Below are 6,000 nucleotides of genomic sequence, written 5' to 3'. Positions count from 1 at the left end.
CGATGAAACAATGAGGGAATTAACTTACTAAACCCCAGAGCCCAGTTGTTCAAAGCCCGATTAAGCTAATCCTAGATTAACGAGAACTTTGATTCGAGTTTAATTACTGAGTAAAAAAGATTTTTCAAAAAGATTTTTGGCCCTCAGGTTTGACGTTGAATTTTCTTTATCACTAGCTTAAAATTGGATTTTTAAAGACATTTTTAACGAGCGAGCTGGAAACCTCGGGTAACTTTTAATCCAGGGATTAGCGTTAATCGGCTTTCGAACAACCGGCCCCAGGAGAGTAAATCGTTCTCCTTCCGCTGAACAAACAGGTATCAAGCGAACAAGGAGCATGTCTATATTTTGAGTAACCTTTTTTTTTAATCATATAAGCCACCAAAATTATTATCTGTCTGTCTCTACATCACCGGCCGTGCCTGACGAGCCACACAAAACATATATCCAAACCCTCACGCAAACTGATAAATATTCCCTGTTCTTTTATCCATTACCTTGCCAAACGAGTCATGATATCCATATGTTTGAGAGCTAACTTAAGTTCCCCAGAAATGACCACTAAGCTCTTGTATTGTGAATCCTGAAATGAACCCTACATGTCACGTCTTTTTTTTTTTAATGATGCCTCTATGTGCATCAACAGTAATCTAACAGCTCTTTGTAAGCACACCCTTCCGTACAGCATTCTTCAACCACATCTTCGGTACCTGAACCTTTCCGGTTGCGGCCCTGGGTTTGTTGTTGGAGGAAACTGAAAGCTCCTTTTTCGTCTAGGAACAGAGATCCTAGAAAGATAAGAGGAGATACTTAGAAAGGCGCACAAGAGCCTTGGACCCAATGTAGAGTTTGCATCAATAGGGTGTGCCGATAAGATTGGAATCTGCGCTGTGTACAACTTTTAGCCATTTAAGTGACTTCACAAAAGAAAAAAAGGTGTTTCGTGTTGTTTTTGCGGTCATCGGATTTCGTTTACTGTGATTTTTGTCAGTTCCAAGCCTTAAATTTTTATTTGGCTCATAGAATCTCATCCTCAATAATAGGCTCGATTTCTGCCGTCCCCGGCGGGTCCGGCTTTTCTCCCCTCAGGGGTGGGCGTGGGCTTATTTCTCGAACAGCGGCTGGTAATCAAGCCTACCTCAGTATTTCGGTGGTGAAAAAAAAAATAAAATAAAATAAAATAAATAAATAAATAAGAAGCTGTAATTTATGTAGCAGCTAACAAAGTAAAGCTAGCAATGAACGATGTCAACTTCGCTAACACGTAAGAGGAGTAAGACAAAACCTGGAGAGAAAAAAAAAAAAAAAAAAAAAAAGGAAAGAAGAGAAAGATAAAAACAATTGAACCAAACAAAATCAGATCATTTCTTCCGTAGCCTTAATTGAGAACTGAAATTTTACTTCAAGATCTTGATAAAGGAGGACTCCAGGAAATAAAGTTTTGTTCCAACTTACTGTGTTTCAGTCTTTTTTCACTCTTACAGATAGACATAAACAAGGAAAAAAGTCATCGCCGCAATATATTCCATCTACCGGACTCGATCCTACCTCGTTTACTTTATGTAACTGCCATTGCTGTTCTCCTGTAAAAATAAAACAGAGTTAAGTTGGATGACTAAGTTTACAATCACAGTTCTTTCAGTCAATTTCAAGATTAAAATCCAATTGAATCCAAAATAACGACGACCTCAGGGCTTTTCAGTTGTGCTGCCAATTGATGGTTGGAGGACCGAATGATGCTTAATAATTCTTGTCCTAACATGAAGCATCCTCACCAGGAAAGTTATGAAAGCGATCACATTTACAGGGACGGCGGAGCTTATTTGCAACTGGAGAGCAGTGAGAGCACTTGCCTTCCACCAATGTAGCGTCATATCACAATTTATTGAACATATAAAATAAATTTCAGTTAAACAACAACTCTTGTTTCTATTTTGAGCTATGAGCTTTGCTAATCATCCAATCATCGACCTTGGATGACCTCACGTGAAAATCCTGGAAACCATCCAATCAGAGCGAACTTTAGCATATTGATACGTGCTTGCTAAATTTGGCCACTGCCTTTTGCTCTCACACGAGATAAACTACAGTGCGACATTTTTGTCCCCATAGACTCGATTTTCGGAGGCCCAACTCCCTCCAATCTTACCCCCTGGAGTTAGGTTAGTGGAGGCCCACTCCCTCCAGTCAGAGAGGAGGCCCACTTCCTCCTCTCTACCCAGGAATGTTTACAGTGGCCCTGAGTGAAAGACTACTCCCTTCTCTCCATCCACTGTCTACATCTCCTTGGGCTGTAGGTTTTGTTTTCTTGACACTCCAGGAGCTTATGGGGCTTAAATATTAACGGAGCACTTTGTCACCCACTTCCCCATTTCCAGCCACACAAAGCTGTTGTTGTCCTTATTTCAAGAGAAGCAAGGGGAGGTTGATTAAATGTGGGTTGAGTTTGTTGTTGGTTCCCGTCCTTGCTCCGAGAGGTTTTTCTCCGGGTACTCCGGTATAGTATAGTATAGTATAGTATAGTATAGTATAGTATAGTATAGTATAGTATAGTATAGTATAGTATAGTATAGTATAGTATAGTATAGTATAGCAATGTATCGGCTGGTCTGCCTGTGAATTCTTGCCCTTTAGAACCCTGTTAACGAGCTTCCTGTTCCCCGGCGGGGAAGGCGACAAATGCTGCCGATTCTTGATGCAAATCACCCGATCAGCAGCGAAGAAAACAGAGCTGAGAAAACCACTCTATTTGATGACAATTGTCACAGATTCTTGCAGACGTATTTTTGTTGATCTACGAGAACACTCCAGTCCATCTATTCTGACATTGACCGTTTTTGTTGTTTTCAGAGTGGATATAATGTAATTCTAGTGCACGTGCGTGTAAGAGTCTTACCGTTTGCTAAGCCAATGCAAAGGAGAATACCAAAGAGTGCAAAACTACTCCACAAACACGAATGCTTCATCTAAAAACTAAAACAAATGAATCAGTCCCATGACCTAAGTGCAAACCTCGTGTAATTATTATGGTTGACCTCTTTTAAAAAGAATATATAACATTAAAAGGTAATATATAAATGGATCTAAATTTCGTGCGTTCAGTTAGCTTAAGGTGGCTGGCACCGGTTTTCATTACTTTTCAGGACTTTTACTTTGACAGATTACCATTACCACGCTTTATCAGTCGATACAACGATGATCCCAAAAAAGTCGAAAATTTAATTTAAAACTTTGTTTTTGGCCCATACACGTCACCAATCAAATGAAATAATATTGGGACAAGATTCCTTCTCTCGATATGCGTCTTTTGAAACCTTTGAAAGTGAATATATGACAATTCATACGTTTTAACTGCGAAAGAAAAAATGAAGAAGTGAATAATCATCGCAGTTATATACGCAACTTAAGAGGGAATGTCTACTAACACCGAGCGAGGGGTGGCACATGATAAAAAGTGAAAGTCCGTCACAAATTGACTAAGGATACCCTATGGTAGTTCTAGTAATGTGGTGGTTTTGATTTCTCGGAATTCTTTTTTTAACCCAGAAAAATTGAATAAAATCTGTTCGGGCCCATTAGTGTCTATAAAAGCACCCAAAGTAGACGTGTCCCATACCTTCTCTCAACTTCGCTCTGTTTAATTCGCATCGATAAAAAACTCATTTTAAGCTTGGAAATGTGCAGTTGAAGTGTTTACGAATCGCTTGAGGCCAATAATAGATCTCTGCTTTAGTTTTGAGGGTCATGGGGAAGGTACCGAAAGTTACTAAAATTGGCTCAGTCGAAATTCTCAATTTGGCGCACTTTTTCAGGAGAGAGTTTCCCTACCCGGTAAAACACCAAATCACTTGAAATTTAGAATTCTTGATTGACGAAATGCCGTTCTAAAACCAGGTTTAAAAATCAGTTTCGGGCTTTCTATCAGCGCTGAGAACTAACGCTCTCAAAATCCCGATAATTGCAACATTATCTGTCAAGAACTGTAAGCAATACACATGTTGTTTCTGTCAAAATCAACTAACACTTTTGTATTTTTTTTTTCTTGTTTTCCTCAATATTACGATGAACCAAACAACAGAAAGCTCATATTTAGCTCACTTTGAATAAGATGTCATCTAAGTATCAGTTTCTTGGCTTAGTGTACCACACAAAGCCATCATAGCTCGAAGGGTTGATAATTGATCTCCTTCAGTGACCAATGACTTCTGCTATCGCACTCACGTCACTTGGCAAATGCCAATTGAAGGGGCAAAAATCCTTTGACGGTGACAAAACCCTGTCGGCTCATAGAAAATATTAACAGAAATATCTAATTTTAAAGTTCTCCACAGTCATCTCAGAAACCGCCGGACTTTATAATCTTCCATCTTCGACTGTTTTTGACTGTACTTGTTTCGGTCACGCAACGGCTTCCTTCGGAGTGATTGGTTTTTCTTACATATGGCCAAAAACGAAAAAAAAAAAAATTCCAAACATCAGGGCGCCTGAAACTAGTTCCTTTAAAGTTATTTGAACATGCAAACGTGACTGTTCACGCATTAACGCGGCTTTTGAATTTCTCCGTGAACACTGAGTGATCGATTCAGGTCATTCAGGTTGTTTATTTCACGACGGTCATGGCGTGTGCGTGAATGGTTTATTCAGCAAAGATAATTACTTGAATGATGTTTTAACGAGAGGAAATTGAACAGATACCGGTAGAAGGTGATATAAGAAAATTTTGAATTAACGAGAACTTTTTCAGTTTCTCAACCAGAATGCCGTTCGTTCTTTTCGCATGTGTCGGTTTGCCAACATAAATAACAGCTATAAACAAGATAAAAGATATACAGACAGATAAAGAGTTCCGTGATCACTGATGATAACAGTACCTGAAAAAGGGTTGGGTGCATCAATTCTTCGTTAACAAGATCTTTAAAAAAGTTCAGTTTTCTGTTTAATCGTTAATTTTCTCTGATCTGTAGCACTTGTTTTTTTAAATGTGTTTATTTTAGTTACAATGATCTGTTGTGTTCTTATAAACACCGCCGTTGTTCTGATTGAAACAATTACCAAATATACAAAATTTCTATATTATAAAACACTTGTAGTTTTTTGTATTTACGCCGCGTTTAAAGAATTTTCTGATGATTGCAATCATTCTAACGGCCATTTCGGTCGTGACTGGGTGAAATCAGCTTGTGAGATTTGCGGGTGCCAGTTCAATTATCTGACAAGGTGGTCAAGCAGAAAAAAAGTGTTTTAGTAAACCGTTCAAATCTTTCGTTGGGGCAACTCTAGTGCAAAACCGTTAAGACAACAATAAACTTAAAGGACCCTAGTCAGCCTCCGCTATTTTCACGGGGGGTGACAACTCTACAAACGCTGTTTCGGGAGAAAGCCAAAATTGTTCCGGGAATCTGGAGATTTTCCATTGATATTGCATGGTGAAGCAAAATCTTATTGCTTTGTGTTCCTGAAAGTATGTGTCATTATCTTTAATAGTTTCACAGTGATTTCGTTCATTTCGATATGCTCTGAATAAAATATAATACCCAAACTCTCGCATATAAACATATATAGGCGTGGCTGGCTAGGGCCCTTTAATGCATACCTCGTGAAATTTCTCAGGACAAACACGTTTCGGGACAACACTAGCAGTGTTCGAATAAGTGATGTTTACTCCGAAGTTGAGCTTATCTTAGCGCGCGCGTGATTCTTTCTTCAGCTACATTTCTGTGTAGACCATTATAGACTTGCCACAAGTCGTCTTCTTATGCACCGAAAGAGTGACCAACAAGGCGACGGAGTCGTGAGCCGAGCGCCTGACTGGACTCCCACGAAAACGGACTTTGAGAAAGTCTAACCTATCCCATCTCAGTGGGAAATTGGCCGGTGCAGAGCCAGTGCTAATCAATGACGAGATCCGCATGGGCTCTCTTAACATACTGCAATACTGACAAGGTGAGAAAAGCAGACCGTGGGATAGGCAAGTCGGAGTCCTTAGCTTTATTGCGACAA

General features: G+C 39.4%; 1 long non-coding RNA gene across 1 annotated transcript in view; it reads right to left on the bottom strand.

Annotated features, from left to right (window-relative positions):
* Nucleotides 1–295: 295 nt before the first annotated feature.
* Nucleotides 296–6,000, bottom strand: part of LOC146470335 (uncharacterized) — a 38,174-nt gene continuing 32,469 nt past the window's right edge. Inside the window, exons 2-3 of the long non-coding RNA XR_014867087.1 lie at nucleotides 1,456–1,583; nucleotides 296–788 (exon numbers count right to left, since the gene is read on the bottom strand). This is a non-coding gene — a long non-coding RNA (uncharacterized LOC146470335). The remainder of the gene's footprint in view (nucleotides 789–1,455; nucleotides 1,584–6,000) is intronic.

The sequence above is a fragment of the Pavona decussata genome, unplaced genomic scaffold (genome assembly GCF_977016875.1).
Source record: "Pavona decussata unplaced genomic scaffold, jaPavDecu1.1 SCAFFOLD_114, whole genome shotgun sequence".
NCBI classification, from domain to species: Eukaryota; Metazoa; Cnidaria; class Anthozoa; order Scleractinia; family Agariciidae; genus Pavona; species Pavona decussata.
The sequence above is the reverse complement of the archived record's forward strand: the minus strand, read 5'-3'. Positions and strand labels throughout refer to the sequence as shown.